At 38.6% G+C, this 19,838-nt stretch overlaps 2 protein-coding genes across 3 annotated transcripts in view; one reads left to right on the forward strand and one right to left on the reverse strand.

Annotated features, from left to right (window-relative positions):
* The window catches only part of LOC136826048 (uncharacterized), a 158,030-nt gene that overhangs the window by 137,124 nt on the left and 1,068 nt on the right, over positions 1–19,838 (reverse strand). The window lies entirely within an intron of this gene.
* The window catches only part of Nufip (nuclear FMR1 interacting protein 1), a 252,091-nt gene that overhangs the window by 65,147 nt on the left and 167,106 nt on the right, over positions 1–19,838 (forward strand). The gene's annotated exons all lie outside the window — the stretch shown is intronic.

Genomic DNA, 19,838 nt, shown 5'->3' on the forward strand with positions numbered 1-19,838 from the left:
AGCTGTGTAGCTGAGAAAACTCGTGAACTGACAAGCAAGTGTGCAGAAATGCTTACTGTATCTGTTGCAAGGGGAGTCGATGAAACGAGAGGGAAAATGAGAAATAAAGATGAGAACTTTAAAATGAAATAAAACGGCACAAATGACAAGGAATGCCAATCGAGCGGTTTTCCTCGTTGAAGGCTCCCGTCCGGTTCTTACGTTCACACTGTTTTTCTTTTTTAGAAATGCCTGGTTGGTTCTTCAGGTTCACGAGTTTTTATTTCTAATAAATCAAATTGTTTTTTTTTATTTTTTACAGCTGGCGTTGCGGGCTGAATATTAGCTACTCATTCATACAGTGTCTGAGAAATTCATACAGTGTTTGAGATGTTCACTTATTTTTTCGGTTTGTTGTAGACTGATGATTCGAAACATCCTGAAGTAATGGTGAACAAAATATCCTTGGCTATTATGAGCATTAGTAGCAACTGTGCATAATAGGCTACAGATTGAAGCTCTTATAAACTACTTGTCAGAAAATTGAGCGAAGGATCCCACGAAGGGACAACATTCTTTTCGGAGAGAGAGAGAGCACCTTGCAAAGACACGCAAAAATCCCGTCCCTTCCAAGAGCAGCAGATTAAAGGGAGGACGAAGATTAAATGAAAAGCCTCCGCTGCGGCGACCAAGGACGGCAGAAACAGGCTCTTTCGGGAAGCACAGCCGGAGAGGAAATGCGTCCGTTCCAGTTGCCTGGTCACCAATTTTATGGGTGAAATAAAAGACGTGCGATTTCCGCTCGTTGTGTTCAGAGTGAGAGGAATAATTCTCGCGCAGTCGAGAATGTCTGTCTCTCCGGTCTTTTTGCCCTATAAATCTTTAGCAGATGACTGAAATCAACGAGATGCCATTGGAGGATATGAATGATGGGACGTTGACACAAATCACACCTTGCTCGCTTCCTTCGATCTATACTTAAACGTCGGGGATGACTCGTCGGGCCTTCGAATTCGATTCCGATTAGGAAGGAAGAGGACGTGTCAGAATCGCACACACTCGCACTCGCAGAGAGACAGAAAGGCAGGCGATGATGACGATGTGACAGAAGCATTTTAACATGTCTCCGCCTATGTCTTTTCCTCGTGTACCTGCTCTTTCTGTCTGTAGGCTATCCCTCTCGCAGCAGAGTTCATGGTGCTCGTGAGCTGAACGGTTTGCAGAATATATTTGAATTCCTGACGAAGAAGGAACATCGCAGACTGTTGCTTAGACTCTTTTGATACATGCGTTTCCGAGTAAAGCATGTTCGTTATACAGTTTTTTTCTTTTAAACTTCATTTTCATTTATTCATCATCATGCGAATGACCTGTTTGGTCCCAGTTCTAGACCTATGGCCTAGACCTGGTATTTCATCCTAATCCTTCGGGCCAGCCCTATGAGAGCTGATTAGTCAGTTCAGTGGTCTGGTTAAACTATTTTAATAATATAATAATAATAATGAGGTGTCCTTGAAACTAGCAACCTCGTCCTAAAAACCCTAGCTAAGAAACTGAAAGGTACCGCACTCTAGAGCCGCCCTTTGTACGGAAAATATGACCAGAACAATCTTACAATACAAAACGCAGCGCGTATCATTATTTTTATATGTTCATTTTTCCTGGTTACCTTCCACCGCCACCACTACCATAAAAGATCTGTGTGATAGTCTGCAGTGTTCCCTGTGGGTCCAGTCTTCCTTGCCACTGAACTTTAGCCCCAGTTTTGGGGAAATACCCAACTTCCTTTAGGGTAAGGACAATGGTTTACAGGTCATTCTGATTGGGGCCAGCCTTTCTCACCACTAGCCCGCCTGTAAAGTTTGCAGAATGGAGACGCCTAAGTTTTGAAAGTCTGAATGTGGAATTTACCTTACCACCTGTTAATTATCGTCCCTATTCCTCTTAAATTACCATCATTTTTCACGGTGCATGTACACTAGTATGAAAACAATAATTAGCAGTGTTTGATGAAGTCAACTCGAGGGATCTTGAAAGAAAGATGAAAGTAAATCGTTCTTTGTTTGCTTGACTGCAGAATTAACTTTTGTTTTTTAATACATTTTTTATTTCTAACTCCTATGGAGGGCATTGCAGTGACAGGAAATTTGTTGCATCTTTCACAGTAAACGAAGAAGTGTAGCCAACTACACACCAAGGGAAAATTAATTCTGTTTCCCTTCCCTCACACGTCTCGGACATTCATGTAGTATAGGAGAGTTTAGTTATCTTAGTCTCAGACTGGACATAAATCACCTGACGATTCTTGGGCTGTCAGTACTATTTCATATGAATTTCTCCAGCAAAATGCTTGCGGGAAGTTATCTACATCATCACAGAAGGTTGTCTCATAATATTTCCAGTAAAGACCATCCACAGGGTGCAACTATGTTTGGATGCAACAAAATAAAAGTCAGAGAAAGAGAGATGCACATTTTTGGTTAAGAACTGTAGACGAGTGACTGATGACTGATGTTTGCAGACGATACCACAGAGGATGGTGATAGAGAAGAGAAGCTGCAAAGATTAATGAAAGTTTTGAAAGTCTTCATGATAAGAGGAAATTAAAAGTAAATGTTAGCAATGGTAAGGCAATGAAGATACCCTAAACGGAAAACAGAAAGATGAAACAGTAACTTGTAGCATAGATGAAGGAAGAACGTATCATATGTGATTGGAGTAAATGAATGAGAATATGGCCGGATAAGAGAAAGGTAAATAAAAGGAACAAGGAAGGTGGCATGATCTCTGCAAAAGGTTTGGAAGAGCAGCTGAATGTCAGTAGAATCAAATGTACATAAGTGCAAAAGAGTTGTTAATTAAACTGTGCTTTACACCAATGAAGTCTTGGCGTTGACTACAAATAAGGTTGAATTAGCAGGACCTGCTAAAATGATTCATGTGTAGAGTTTGTTTAGAAAAGACGGAAGGTATAGGTGTAATCAGGATGTGGCTTATGTGGAAGAGGGATCAGGCTGTTATGAGGATGGTTCATCACACTGAAAGGAAGGAGGACAACAGATTGGGTACAAATGCATCAGATTAGGAACTCTTGGATGAAATTAATATTGACCAAGTGTGGGCTGGATCATGAGAAGGAGTTACTGGAATGAAAGGTCCCTTAGGACTAGAGCTTGTATGAGCCTCAAGACAGAAAACAATGACACTGTGTATCGGTGTCATGATATACTGCTGATGAGCCTTTCATGTAGGTAAGTGAATGAAGCATATTAGATTTTGGGAATTGTCTGCATATGAGTTTCATCATTGACCTTTTAATGATGTATTGTTTTTTGGAGAGCATCGTCCTTATTGGAGAAATTGCTGACTGGTGACATTTATGGTTGACTTCAGAGGCAAAACACAGTAATAGTCATTTCCACGTGTATCTTTTAATCAGCAATGAATCCTTTTACTGCAAAGTTCTGTAACTTAAGGCATCTCACTATATGTACAGGTAATGCTAATCAGCGCAGGCCAGCCTTATCTTTCACATACTTTGCCACTCACCTCTATATTGCTTTCACATCTGCTGTACTCGAGTTCATTGCATTTCATTCTCGCTCTTTGGCAACTTACTGATCAGAAGTGTTTCCAGTTTTGAGCTTGATATGACAGCATAGGAAACAGATGTCAAAATTATCCCAGTTTTCACATGTACAGGCATTAGTGAAGGATTTGGTTATTTTACTTGTTTTTAAGGATCAGCGAATAAATAAAGCAAATAAGTAAAATTGATATCCTGTAATGTACTTTCAATTATTGGGTTACTTTGCATAAGGCAGTTGCTAGGGAATGAGGAAGTATGTCAGGACATCTCCTCCAAATATACAGCTCTCTTGCTTTCTGTCAATCATCCCCTACAAAGTCATCTGTCACTAGCAATTGCCAACAGTTTTACATTGTTTCGCATGCTTCAGAAAATAATCCATGAATATGGCTTACATATTCTGATTAAGACAGCATCATTTGCATATTGCATGTTCTAAGTGTGGCAGGCTTCCATCGTTACTTAATCGAAACTCTCTATTCATCTCTGCAACTTTTTTCAGAAAAAGATCTATGAGAGGTGTCAACTCCAAATAGCCTTCCCATACCATCCTATTTTTTACTGCAAATTGACAGTTCTTTATTGGAGGGTGGGTAGAGGTCTCGGCTAGCACGCTGTTGGCCCAGCGTTCGAGTCTCCGACCGGCCAGTGAAGAATTAGAGGAATTTATTTCTGGCGATAGAAATTCATTTCTCATCATAATGTGGTTCGGATTCCACAATAACCTGTAGGTCCCGTTGCTAGGTAACCAGTTGGTTCTTAGCCACGTAAAATAAATCTAATACTTCGGGCCAGCCCTCTCTAGGAGAGCTGTTAATCAGCTCAGTGGTCTGGTTAAACTAAGATATACTTTTTAGCTGCAAATTGACTCAACAAGGCCCCATCCACATCAACTTTTCGTTTTCTTCGTTCATGAATAATTTCAATTAGCTTTACAAATTTAATGGAAATGTAGAGTAACGCAAGACCTTAGATTCCTTGCACTGCTGTACAATATGTATTAACACAAATATTTGATCTGTGCAACTCTTGGATTTTGTAAAACTGTGTTGTTCTTTGTGCATTTCATAATTCCTTTCCCCAGCCTATTAAGAATAAGAATACTGAATATTTTTCGTAATTTCTCGAAAACACTCTGCTTATCATTGTGTTTCTTATTTTTCTGTGGTTATTATTGACCCTCCTTTTGACAAGTATTTTCCCATTTTTCCCCATGAATATTTCATTAATGGTTCCGTTAATAATCACTAATGACACTCCCAGAAAAAGTGCTTTTCCAGACTCATATCTCAAGCTTCATTTAACTCTGCGATGTTGCCTGCTTCTGATTTCAGCTTAGCGAATGTTAGCTCCTAACATTCATCTGTTTTTCGCATTTTTTTATTTTTCATTTAATAGCTATGTGATCTATTTGGTTTCTGTGACTGCCATCTGGAGATGTCCAAATGTATTTATGGATGTCAAATTGGAAGAGTGTACCTCTAATTACCAAATTATTTGCACTTCTAAAACTCTTAAATTACCTTGTTTTCATTTGCAGTCTCTCCCAAGCCTTCCTCAACCTCTCAGTGAGAGATTGCCAGCTAGGAGTCACATGGTTTCTCCTAGAATATTTTATGGTGAAGCCGCATGACAGGGGAGAGGGCTCTCAAACTGAGGGAATCACGTTTCCTTTGGTTCCAATGCAGATATCTTCCTTTACTCCTTCTCTTTTTCTCAGGATTCCTTCAATCAGTTTCACATTATATCAACTTTCTCGCATGTTGCTATTGAACCTCTATATCTATTACTGCAGATTGCAATTGCAAAGTTTTCCATTTTCACCTCTGGTCACTTTGGGCCCAAATTACTGTGGAAATTTCCACTTCTCCAAAATTGGTCTAGCAGAATTGAAAAAGTTATCATGGTCACAATTGTCCTTGGTGTTGGAGGCTTTGGTGGTAGATAGGATGAGATCAGCCACCTAGTAATATTTGGACCTACATTACTCTAACAATCTTCGTTTACCGTATTGTCAAGGGTAGAACTACTGCCTGAGATGGAATTATAGGATCTTTCCAGAGGTAGGACTCCTGGCTTTTGCCTGGTTGTTCACTATAACAGAAACAAAGAATGATTGAATCCGTTTAGTCCTCTCAGGTTTTTAGGGTAAAGTATGAGTAGGGTATCTGAAGGTCTACTGATGTTAACCTGAAGGTCATGGGTGATTTATAGTACCATTTGCTTGGCTTTTATTTTTTCCTGTTTTATGGCATTATTTTCATTTTTTCTTTTTTTTCTTCAAACTGGAATAAGATAAAAAAAAAAAGATCAATATGGAGGATAATGTTCGTGTGCCCTCCCATGGACTTCTCGATTCTCCTACACTGACTATGACTAGGTACTGAAAGGGCTAAACCCCTCAACCCCTTTGAAAATGAAACCTTGGGGCAACACGGGGTTCTGGGGTAATCCTGATAACTACAGGGTGCTTGGCTGCTCCTCGGTGTTTAAATACTGATTATGAACTGTCTTTTATGCTGTTAAGTCTTTTTGTAGGATTCTTAGCATTGCATGTAAGTTATATAGTAGGGATTATGTGCTGTATTTTAATTGTTGAATTCTTGTTCTTTTAATGGCTGAAAAAAGCTGTCTGCGTAAAAGCGAATATGGACCAAGATAGCATCAGATTTAGGCTTTTCCTTCAGGACTTCAGCTTTGAGTATAAGAAAAATATAGGAGGTTGGAGAAATGTAACAAGAATTGCTGAACAGAAAAACTATGCTAGAAAATCGTATATGTATATATATATATATATATATATATATATATATATATATGTATGTATGTATGTATGTATGTATGCATATGTGTATGTATATATATATATATATATATATATATATATATATATATATATATATATATATATATTATATATTATATTATTAGGTTCTTAGCTGGCCTGTGTACTGTATTCCTTGTTCAGGGATCCAATCTGGTGGTCTAGCTGGAGAACAGTGGCTTACTAATACACCTTGAGATTCTGACTGCAATTGCTAAGTCAGGTGGGAACTTGAATAGAAAAACAGTTGGGCTGAAGGCCGTACTTCAACAAGGAACTGTTGCAGATGAATACTTAGGTTACTTTAAATGGAATATATTTACAATCAGAAGACTGGGGAAGGAGAGGCAGGTGCAACAGGGGTCTACCATGTGGTTAGATATCACAGCACTTGCTCAAATATTGAGGAATCTATGAATAATCCTCTTGAAAGGGATGCTGAAGAATTGATTGCAGTGGCAAGGCCACGGCAAGAAGCACAAGACAAGCAGTTGTTTCTACAGTTAGGAATACCATCTGCAATTAGATAATGTCAGCGGTTACACAAGGATAATTATAACGATTTCGGGCGAATCGAGGGTTGCACATATGGTGCCAAGATAACTCAATTCTGTTACAATATGATTGCGTTAAAATTCACACTGAGCTAAGTGAGTCAGGTCTTTGTGATAACTCGCACTTCAGAAAAGAAAATGAAAGTGCAGTGAAAGATTAAAGATATGTGACTGTTTGAAAGAACCTCGAATCAGGATGTTAGCTTATAACAGAGAGATGGAGAGCCTCGTCGAACTTCAACAGGGATGGAGGGATGAGTTTAATGGGAATGCACCGGTAATGTGACTGGGTGGTTGAAAGATGACCACGTGGGGGTCAGCTCAATAAGGAGCATGCAAGCGGATGTGTGTCAGTTTGCTACCGGTAAGGTTCTGAGGGCGAGGCCAGCTGTCTTTGGCTTTTTACAACCTTGGAGGCTTAATTTCTTGCTCTTTGTAGAGGATGCTGGGGTCGCAAGATGGCGACTCAGTCACATGTCACGATTCTCTGTTTTCTATGTCAGGACCTTCCAAATCCTAGTGACCTCTGGCAACCCATGTTCGTCAGCTTTTATGGGGGACTCAACCTTTCTAGCGGATTTCAGCAGGCTTCCATCTCCATTCGCCTTTTTTCTGAAAAGAGGTATCTCAAGCAGTCACCAGGTCTTAAGAAAGATAAACAGATGCACCACAAAGCGGAGTATGGAGAGAAATTTACGTAGGGGCTGAGTTTCTCATGCCCTTCCTCAGTTAATTATCAGTATGAAAATACTCCATGTAATCTGCACGGCAGTTTCGAGGTTTGGATTTGCTTAGAAAGTGGTTTCCCATGTCATATATATATATATATATATATATATATATATATATATATATATATATATATATACATATGTGAGGTGTGTTCAAAAAGTAACCAACCTTTATTCATAAAAAATACTCTCATTCAGATACAACAATCTTACACTAATCTCCTTCAAAGTGGTCCCCTTGGGCTGCCACACACTTATCCTAACGGTTTTACCACTGTCGGAAGCAGCGCTGGAACGCCTCTTTTGAGATGGTTCACAGCTGGTCTGTCACATTCTTCATGATGCTTTCTTTGGACTGAAATATGGTCCCTCTCAAACTTAAATTGAGCAGCTTTTCTCAGAACTTTTCGTTTTCTCTCTCTTACTCTCTCTCTCTCTCTTTCCCTCTGAAGAGTTGGCAGCTCCATCACTACAACATACCTGCCCATTCTTCACATCTGATACAGAGTTTCATGGCCGAATGCAACACACCTGTGCTTCATCAGGCTCCCTACTCTCCCGACATGGGTCCACGTGACTTCTGGCTCTTCCCCAAGTTGAAAATGCTTCTGGAAGGGACCAGATTTCAGTCCAGAGAAGACATCAAGGAGAATGCGATGGACCAACTGCACGCCATCTCAAAAGAGGCGTTCCAGCGCTGCTTCCAACAGTGGCAGAACCGTTGGGAGAAGCGTGTGGCAGCCCAAGGGGACTACTTTGAAACTTTGAAGGAGATTACTGGAAGAATGTTGTATCTGAATACGTGAGTATTTTTTATGAATGAAGCTTGGATATTTTTTTTAGCACCTTGTATATACAGTACTGTATATATATATATATATATATATATATATATATATATATATATATATGATGATTAAAAAGCCACAATAATATAATTGATAAATTGTATATTTTAAGACATAAAATATACAAGAAATGGGATAAAAAATGAGGAGCTTTCGACCGTTTGCGCAACAGTCCTCTTCAGCCAACTGCTGTTGGCTGAAGAGGACCGTACAGCAAACGGTCGAAAGCTCCCTCGTTTTTATCCCATTTCTTGTATATTTTTATGTCTTAAAATATACAATTTATCAATTATATTATTGTGGCTTTTAATCATCATTTTCGATCACAATATAGTGATGCTCACAGATATATATATATATATATATATATATATATATATATATATATATATATATATATATATATATATATATATATATATATATATATATATATATATATATATATATATGTGAGGTGCATTCAAAAAGTATCCAACCTTTATTCATAAAAAAATATGTCATATGTGTATTTATACATAGATATATATATATATATATATATATATATATATATATATATATATATATATATATATATATGCATTTATATATATATATATATATATATATATATACTTATACACATATATATTGTTACTTGCGTCATTCGACTAATGAGTTTAATACTCAGTTAATTGGATTTATATTGCCTTGCTCTACCTAAGACCCACGTTTTCTGTCAATTAAGGCTAAAATTAACTCTAAAGGACAGATATTGAATAGATCAGCTCACCAGTTAACACTAGTTAACAAAGAATAGAGGTTTATTCATAACCACATGAACGAATTCAGCAAACATACTGGAATACTAGTTTTAACAAAAGAGTTAAATAGAATTAAATAGATTATTTACAAGAGCTGACAGCAGCTCAGCATATTATTCCTACTTAGGACAAACCTCAATGATGCATAGAATGAAAGCAACAGATTTGTGTGCCTCTCAGATGCTTTATCAGGCATTTATTGCAAGGTCGAACTGAGGCTTCTTGGTACTGAGGATGCGAACTCTTCTCCAAGAAAGAAGATTTTTGTTCAGGCCCAAGGCGTACACGATTCTGGAAAAAGACCTATCCAGATAACAGTCTTACATTACAGAAACTCTCACTTGTCATTGCTTTAAAACAAGGAGGTAATTTCTTAAGAATATAATACTTTTAACACCATGGAGGATAAGTTATGTGACTTCACTAGACAACAGTAATTGTACTTGATAGATGACTTCATAAATGGGATATGTTTTACTAGGGTTTCTTTGTTAGTGGCTGTTTAATAGAGGAAAACTTGAACAAGGAAAAGTGTGAGTTTCAGTCGAAGGGAAAGAGAACTGGGAGTAATTGTCACCTCTACTGCTGGGTCCGTTAATACAGTGATCAGTTGCATAAGGTTCCTTGGTCCGTTGGACTAACAATTTTCTCCTCGTTTTGAACAAAGGCGGGAAAACAGAGGATTGCTTGGAGGAGACACGGGCACATCCATGTGCTGTGGCAGCTACATCTAGAGTCCTGTGACGGTGGGGCAGCTGTCACTGTTTGCTTGAAAACTCCCCTTACCCAGGCCTTGACCTGAAGTGACAGTAGTCTCGCCAGTACACAGAACAGAGGAAATTAGGTTTTAAGAACAGAATAACTAAGGTCCAGCCTAGCAAAACTGTATCCCTATATGACCCTCTGAGCTAAAAGTCCCCCCAGTTGGCGAATTTAATTTGAAAACACTGCTTCCCTCTCGCTTCTTCACATGTTGACAGCCTACATTGTCTGCCCTCTTACTTTAACAACGGTAAATCTTTATTGTTAGATTAAGAAGCAAGGAAGAGAGGTCGAACAGGGAATATTTATAATAATAATAATTATATATATATATATATATATATATATATATATATATATATATATATATTATATGTAATGCATAAATATGTAGTCTTCACATATATATATATATATATATATATATATATATATATATATATATATATATATATATATATATATACATACACACTTACACAAAGCGTGAGTGCGATACACTTGCTAAATATGTAAATATATGTGTATATATATTATATATATATATATACATACACACACACACTTACACAAAGCTTTGAGTGAGACACACACTTGTTAAATACCGATTAAGGGTGACAGCTGAATGTGAAGCGTCCTTACAAACGGATGTATTTGAAGGTCCCGACCACATTAGGAAAGCAGCAGAAATAAATGGCCACTGGAGAACAAACCTGCCAAGCGGTGGAAGTGGTGGCCGCGGGGGAGCAGCTGGCAAAAACCCATGTTGTTACTTGGTGAAGACTGACCATTACAAGGTGCAAATGTGCCCCACCAATCACAGGATTCCGAGATGACGTCAGTGCGATGCAGGCTTTGTTAATGTTCGGTATTTCAGCAGTTGACGCCCACAAGAAATAGATTTCCAAGGCATTTCGTGTACACACTCCCACACCCAGTTATCAGCCACATCAGTCGGAGGGACTTGGTATTTGTAATGTTCTATATTTTCGAATTACTGCCGTTCATTCTTCTTCCGAGGAATATGGTTCTCTCTCTCTCTCTCTCTCTCTCTCTCTCTCTCTCTCTCTCTCTCTCTCTCTCTCTCTCTCTCTCTCCCATTTCATTTTTGGAAATTATTTTTGGAATAAAATCCAGATCATTATAAAAGTGGGTTTTCTACACTAAAGCAAATATGTAGCGTGGAAAATGTAGTTATAACGAAAGAGCAAGCAATGAGCCGGGAAAATTGGTTTGAGGTAGGCAACAAGATATTTTTTATTTTATTTTTTACTAAATGGTTAAATTACACATCTCGACACTCTTGTAATCCATTCTTTAATGTATTTTGTCCTTACAGAAACTTTAATGATTTAGCCAGTTTTATATCGTTTGAATCATCGTCTTCATCTTCTCATTCCGTTCGTTTCTTTTCATTTTCCTCCTGAGTGTTGCTTAGGTCAAAAATTTTGTTTAACTTGAGTAAAGAGAAGCTAAATGAAAGTAACTTTTCGCCACTGATAAGTTCCCTTCATACTGGAAATAAATATACCGCCTGTTCGCAACAGAAGCCTTTGTCCAGTTACCTTTATTTCTACTGTTGGCGAAGTCTTTGGAACTACTAATTACAGGTAGGGGCTGGAGGCTACGCGCCAGATCCAATCCAGATTTGTTAAGCGGCGCTCAGGGGATAGTTTAGTTAATAACGTTTAGAGTCAGCTTAGATCTTCCATGCTACGTGCACCTCAGTGTTTTGGGACATTCGATATTGTAATCTATTGAAACGGGAAATAAGAACATGTTACAGACGATGGTAGTTTGACCGCAGTTATTATTATTATTATTATTATTATTATTATTATTATTATTATTATTATTGCTAAGAGCTTCACAGTTTCGTGAAAAACAATGTGTAATAAAAATCCACAATTACCTGGTGTTTCGAAATTAGAGCTCCCCCCCCACCTCCACAGAACAAATAGAAAGTCATGAAGTTTTGTGCTATAGCCTATCTCCAAATGCATTATTTTAAGTTTCTCTTAAGCTATTTTTCATTTTACATTTCTGGTATTTTCAGACTGAGTGACGGAGTTAAATACAGCCATGGCTAACGACTCGGAGGCAATCTGACGGATTGACCGAATCCGGGCTATAACCTTGAGAGGCCAGGGATGCTGGCGCATCCTTCATTTCACGTTCCTGGATAGCTAAATACATTAAAAGAGATGAATCCTCTGTTAAAAGAAACTGGAACAAAAATCCATACGATTGTCATCGCGAAAAGAGTGAGAATCTTGGAAGGCCTGAAGTCCTTTCTCGGGAGTCAAAAGACATCATAGCTGAGGCAGTGGGTAGACCAAGAAAGTCTTTACGTAAATTGGCGCTTGAACTAGAAACAAAAATGGGAAAGAAGAGAAGTTACAGTGCTTTATATCCTGAGTTGAAAAAATCTGGTATCAACCCATTTCATGTTATCAGCAAGCCCAACATCACTCAGCAACAGAGAGAAGACCGTGCATGGTTTTGAGGTTCATTTCTTAAAGATTGGGATGAAGCTGACTTTCTCCATGTTGCCGCATCAGATGAATTCTTCGTTTACACAGTCAGGAAGCCAAATCGTAAAAATGACATCATTTGGGCTACAAAGTTGGATGATATCAGCGATGACGTGCGCTTTCACCAAGTTGTGAAATTTCCTGAATGTTTGGGAACTTTTCTCTGTTTCACAGCCAAATGGTTAATGCGGATTATCAAAGAAAAAGGACAGTCATGGAATGGCAAATACTTCAGAGAAACTGTGCTTGCTGGTGGAGTATTTCCTTTCCTCAAAGATCCTGAAAATGTGTGTGAAAACATTGGTAGTATCTTAAAGGATCGTGTTGAAGCATGCACAGTGGACTATGATGGTATACCAAGCCTCGACGACCTGCGAAGAGAGGTGACCGAAGTGCTCAGGGAAATGGAGTTTGAGTCTCAGGTTTTTTGCAATTTGCTGAAATCATACCCCTCAAGAATGCAGGCTGTGGTACAGGCAGATGGAGGCCACACAAAATATTAAATACTCAGAGAGAAACTTAATTAAATACCTGTTCTGAATTACTTTTGTTTTTGTCCATATCAGTAATAGTTTATGCTGTAGAGGGGGGGGCTCTAATTTCGAAACACCCTGTATATAGTAAAAAATATATTACCATGTAAAATAAACATTTTAATGTTAGCACTGATGAGGAACACCGTTCAAGTGTTCGAAAGTCTCTTTTAATTATTATTATTATTATTATTGCCAACACTGATGCTCACTATTATTACTGTTCTACTAAGTAACTGCTTCGTTGTAACCGTCTGTTATTAAATCTTCTTATCCAGTGCATCTTAATTTTGTGTACTGCATTTTTTCCGCACTGTTTCCCTCTCTAGATATGGCCCTGAGCTGAAATAAAGGATATTATTATTATCATTTTTAATATCATTATTATTGCTAGGTAACTGTGTGATTCATTATTCGGAACACTTGAACATACTTTGTGCCGTTTCGACCCCAGTTTTCTGTCGCACAGCACTTGGAAACATGCAATGCTTGCCAGATAACCAGGCGTTAGAACTCATATATTTACAGAAATTATGATCCTACTGTTACGGCTTCAGTCATGTTATCAGCTTTCCCGAATCTTTATTTGCTCGAACACATTATTAGTGTCCTCTTTTTCTGTCCTTTGTTTTTCCCTGTTTGGACATTGTGTTCTGTGGAAACTTGTTCTTCAATCCAGTTACATTTTAATCTTGTATCTTGCTGGTTTTTTTTTTTATTATCAGTAATAATAATAATTAATAATAATGAAATACCTACAAACTCATTTCATTATAATTATGATTAACCTATGTGCAATTATTTCTTGGTGTCTTTTTTTTTCAAACAGCAGATGTAATTATAATTCTTTTTGTATTTGGTACATGTTATTAAGCAAGTTATAAATCTGGGATTAAATTGCTTACATCACTTACTGATGAAAGGACACCGGATTGCTCATTCATGCTCCAGTATAACAACTATACATTATGAGTGAAGGTGGTCCATTCTGTGAAAACAAAACAGGTAACCCGCAGATTTTGGAAAAGCTTGAATAAAGGCAATTGGAACTGTAGAATTACGGGAAAGGGAAAAATAAAAGATCATGACATGAGAGTACAAGTTAGCGCTCTCCTGTGATAATAAAGGATACGCAGTCTATCCTCTGTGGGTTACAGCTTTCTAGTTCTTACGCCACCTTCGTCGCCTCTCTTATTTTGAGAGCATTCTTGCCGCGTGAGTCGTTGACCAAATAATGAAAGAAGGCATGTTTGCTCTTTTGTGATCTCTCGTAGAAGTCATTATTGCAAGAGAGTGTGTGTGTGTGGTGACTCTGTGACCGCAACCACGCTCTGGTGGGTTCTAGGGGTCGGCCCCGTTTTCCCGCCCTCTACGGGGGCCTCCCACCCCACTTTCCCGCCCTCTACCGGGGCCTCTTTACCGCAAAACAATTGCCAACTCCCCTACGACTCATACCATCATCTCTCCCGCTTCCAGAAGCACACCAGCGGCCGCAGCTTCAGCAGCTTCCAGCTACTAACGTCTGCGGCTGCGGAACCTCAACTGGCTTCCCTCACCCCCGCCGCTTCCCCTCCCCTCCCCTCCTTCCTCAACTCTTTCCTCTTTGTGGGATATCTTTGGCTATCCATGGAGGAAGAGGAGGAGGAGGAGGAGACCGCAGCGAATGCAAGAGTCTCTCGTTCTATAGCATCCGCTGAATGATGTTGACCTCCCATTGACCTTCAACCGCAAGCGATCATGATTGTGTTTCCCTCCTCCTCCTCCTCCCCCTCCTCCTCCTCCTCCTCCTTTCTGTTTAGTTAGCCGGCGAAGTCATTAGCAAATACTGGTGCGTAATATTTCCAGATTTATCTGCTGGGGGCTTCGCCAACACCAGTCTTTCATTTCCCCCATCCCGCAAGGCGGCCATTCCGTCTACCAGTTTCTTGCCAAAGCAGGAGTCGCGCCTCATAACCAGTTCTTGCAAGCTACTGGTTATACGGTATCTGTTCCTCACCTCTCTCGCCCCCACCCCCTTTTAAATGAATATCTGCCTGTCTCCCGCATCATCCCTTCGAATGCTGAGGCTCTAATTAATTGGCCGGTTTTTTCTTTTCAGACGTTCAGAATGTCGGCCATCTGTTGTATGGGTGTGAAATCTCGGTGATTTATTTCGGTCTTGAGGTGCGTCCTCGTTTTGTGTAGCATCTCTTCAGTTTACAGTAATGTTGTCGGATGACATTTTTCAGGAGTTACCGTAATGAAGATAGGGTTCAGAAACCTGCTATTTGAATACTCCTGCGGCTCGGAAACCTTCACCAATGCTCAGGAGCGCCGGTAACCTGCCATTTGGGTAAATTGCCTTCTAATATATTTGTTGTTCGGGACAAACGTTCCCGCACTGTGTGAATGAATGTTTAGTCGAAAATAATTGCGATCTGGATGTACAGCAGTTTCTCCATTTTGTGACATTAAGCAAGTTGAAAGGGTCTTATGATCATGAACTCTTTTTTTTTTCTCTCTCTCTCTCTCTCTCTTTTCTTTCTTTCTTTCTGTCTTTGCATTGAGAGTAGCGGTTTCTGATTGCTAGCTGGCTGAACTCTACGGGGATAAATATTCTAGTTTCAAGTTCGCTAGAGAAATATTTAATTCATTTAGAACACCCCATAGGGGGGTAACGCCGTCAGTGCACCTCATGCGGTGCACAGTAGGCAGTACTTAAGGTTCTTTGCAGCGTGCCTTCGGCCTCAAGCTGCAACCCCTTTCGCGCCTTTTACTGTACCTCCTTTCATATTTTTTTTCTTCCGTCTTACTTTCCAGTCTCTAATAACGGTTCGTTCTTAGTGCAACTGCTTTGAGGTTTTCTTCCTGTTAACGCCTTTCAAACCTTTTAGTGTCAATTTCCGTTTCAGCTACATGACCTCATAGGTCCCAGTGCTTGGCCTTTGGCCTAAATTGTATATCCAACCCAATCCAATCCGTGTAGAACAGAGGTCGCCATTATGATGATGCTTTCAATGCCTCAGCAGCTGCCTCGAGAGAAAAGATGGCTGTCAACAAGCATGATAATAGGGTTACGGCAGCTGTCTCCGATTCCCTTTTGCCAGAAAGCGAGGCGGAGCAGAGCAGCAGCAGCAGCATAATATTCCCTGTCAGTCCAGTGGCTGAATCAAGGCGCACTTCGAGATGAATAATGTATCCAGATGAGCGGACGAGCGGCTGGGAGCGCTGCTCTTGGTGGAGAAATTTCGTGCTTTTCTTCCTAACTCCGTCCGTGCAAGGCTGATCAGTTCTCGCCGCCGCTTTTTCTGGCGTTCGCTCCTCGTGCTTGCAGGCATCTTTTTGTTTATCCCTGGTTTTCATTGACGTATTTGTTGATTGGCCTGTCGTTTGCTTGTGTCGTATACGTATTAGTACTTGGTGTCTAATGCATGGACGTCTCATATCATTGGGAATGTGGTCGTGCCTTTCCGATCTCATTATGCTCATCGTCTCATTAAGTAAAATGAAGTTGACCAGTCAACAAATGTCCTACAGTTCATTAGCATAAAAGCCCATCGGGAGCCTTCGTTTCGCATTCATTCGGCCCCGGATCAGTCTTGGCCGTCGTCATTTGAAAGACTGAAACTCCGATGAACTCATCCGTCTTGATGGGCAGTACCGTACGTCAGTCTAAAAGCTCTGGAGATGGACAGCTTTTATTTTTTTTTATTTTACATATTACCTTTGCAAAAAAAAATAATAATGGATAAACACAGTCAGTTTAAAGATTCGTGGTGTATTTACACTTCTTATTTATGCATTTTTATTTGTGGTTAGAGTGAATGCACCCAAATACATCAGACATACATGAGCGCACACACCTACTCATATATAAATATAATTATATTATATATATATATATATATATATATATATATATATATATATATATATATACAATATATATATATATATATATATATATATATATATATATATATATATATATATATATATATATATATATATATATATATATATATACAGTATATATATATATATATATATATATATATATATATATATATATATATACATACACATACATATATACATACATACATACATACATCAGTCTTCAAAACGAAGCTGTACACTGTCAATAATGGAATCCATCTCTCAGTCGGAAGAGCGAAAGATGAAGTGAAGATTTCGAAAAGCAGATTCATCTCTAAGGGAGATCTTCAGAGGCGATTTTTTTTCCTACATACTGCAGTCACAGACAAAAGTATGTAAGCTAAAACTCGTTTGAAGAGTGTTTATAAAGAGAAAGGAAAAGTTGATAAATACACAAAATGGAACTTGAACAAAGATGTGGACTTACAAACACAAGGCGAAATGCATTCTAAGTTCCTCATTGGACGGGTCGATATCGTACTCGACTAGCACTCTGCTGGAGGAATTTATTTCTGGTGATAGAAATTCATTTCTCGGTATAATGTGGTTCGGATTCCACAATAAACTGTAGGTCCCGTTGCTAGGTAACCAATTGGTTCTTAGCCGCGTAAAGTAAGTATAATCCTTCGGGCCAGCCCTAGGAGAGCTGTTAATCAGCTCAGAGGTCTGGTTAAACTAAGGTATACTTAACTTACAGCTAACACTGTTTTGTGGTCAAGTACATATTTCTAAGTCCGAAGGGTCATTCCTTTGTCTGTGATTAAAGGTAATGACGTAATAAAGCCAACACATAATGTGAAATTCAACTATTTACAGCCATAAACAAACACACGTATAAAGTAGGCCTATAAAACGCTTATGCTTACATGAATGAAATAAGCACAAACCTATAAACACATATCGAGCAGGCGTTCTACGTCATCTCTGAAGATTTACTTATTTCGTAACAATGCTTAAAATGTGATGAAGAAGATTGTCTACGACTGTTTAATCCATCATTCGAATTAAATGGTTGTTTTTAATGAAGTGAATGGAGGCCGCTTTCATAACTTCTCTCAGTGTCATCGGGTTAAGTATTTGTCGATAGCCTCACCCTTTCTGGCAATGAGAGAGTGGCATGATTTCGTATGTAGATTGAGTGTGCTACTAGGTTCATCACCTGCAGCATTGTCGAGATGTCGAGACAAACTCTTCTCTGGAATTATCCCACTCTGACCACCAGAGCATGCCACAGCTCTAAGCATCCACGAAGTGTGCTCTCTTTCTATAATGGACTGTTTCTTATGAGGCTTTTGTTTAAGATATTGAAAGACCTACAAACTGTGAAGGCCAAGTATTCTTAAAAAACAGATAATGTCTGCAGATGACATCAACAATCCATACGGAACTCTTGATTATAAAATCAGTTTTCCATTCCCCAGTGCCATAGACAAAGGCCTCATGAGGAATGGTCCAATTTACGCTGAGGGTATACTTGAAAGTAAGGTCATTTTGAAGTTGTGGCATGCACTAATTGGGTCAGAGTAGCATAAGTAAGTATATCTTAGTTTAACCAGACCACTGAGCTGATTAACAGCTCTCCTAGGGCTGGCCCGAAGGATTAGATTTATTTTTACGTGGCTGAGAACCAACTGGTTACCTAGCAACGGGACCTATAGCTTACTGTGGAATCCGAGCCACATTATAATGAGAAATGAATTTCTATCACCAGAAATAAATTCCTCTAATTCTTCATTGGTCGGTCGGAGAGTCGAACGCTGGGCCAGCAGCGTGCTAGCCGAGAGCTCTGCCCACTCCTCCAATAAAGAACTATCAGAGTAGCATAAATCCTGTGAAAATATTTTCTCAACATTTTTACGTGTTGATCCTAGTAGTACACTCAGTCTATGTCCCTTTCCCATTCCCTAAATGGATGATGATTTGGAAAAGTATTAAAGCTGATCACACTGCCAGAAAAGTAAGTGAAGCGGCTCCGTTCACTCAACTTTCATTTGAAGTCTAATGCCAGATGTAAAATACATAGATCCTCAGCTTCCTGACATTTTGAAGCAACAGTTCAAGATATATATATATATATATATATATATATATATATATATATATATATATATATATATATATATTATATATATATAATATATATATATATATATATATATATATATATATATATATATATATATATATATATATATATATATATATATATATATATATATATATATATATATATATATATATATTCTCTGCTTCTCTTTTTCATTTCTTGTGATGCTTTTTCCGGGCGGCAAGTCATTTCAATGGATCTTGCTTCAAGAGTATTTATGCATAAAGTAATATATGATGAAGAAATTCCTTCCCTCAGCTTATGAAAATTCTGACCTTTCAGTAAATTGTGCGTAAAAAATGACGTCACGGGGTACACACATCATTCACTTGAGTCACTCTGTTTGGATCATTTTTAGCGCTTGGTTTCAAAGTGTTCTAGTTGAGATGTGTTTTTTGATTCTGAAGATTTATATGTCCAGTTTGATGTACTTTTGGTGGACCATATTAAAGAGCTTGTAATTTTAATTGTATTGTGTTGTGGTCAGTAAACTTCTATCTATCTATCTATCTATCTACTGTATCTATCTACTCAGGATCCTACTGGGAGAAGTCTTAAGTCACGATAACCTATCTGTAATGAGATCACTCTGAACACCGCCGTCCATTGATATTGTAAGCAATTTCAAGTCTCTCTTAGGAAATATACAACCG

The sequence above is a fragment of the Macrobrachium rosenbergii genome, chromosome 40 (assembly GCF_040412425.1).
Source record: "Macrobrachium rosenbergii isolate ZJJX-2024 chromosome 40, ASM4041242v1, whole genome shotgun sequence".
NCBI classification, from domain to species: domain Eukaryota; kingdom Metazoa; phylum Arthropoda; class Malacostraca; order Decapoda; family Palaemonidae; genus Macrobrachium; species Macrobrachium rosenbergii.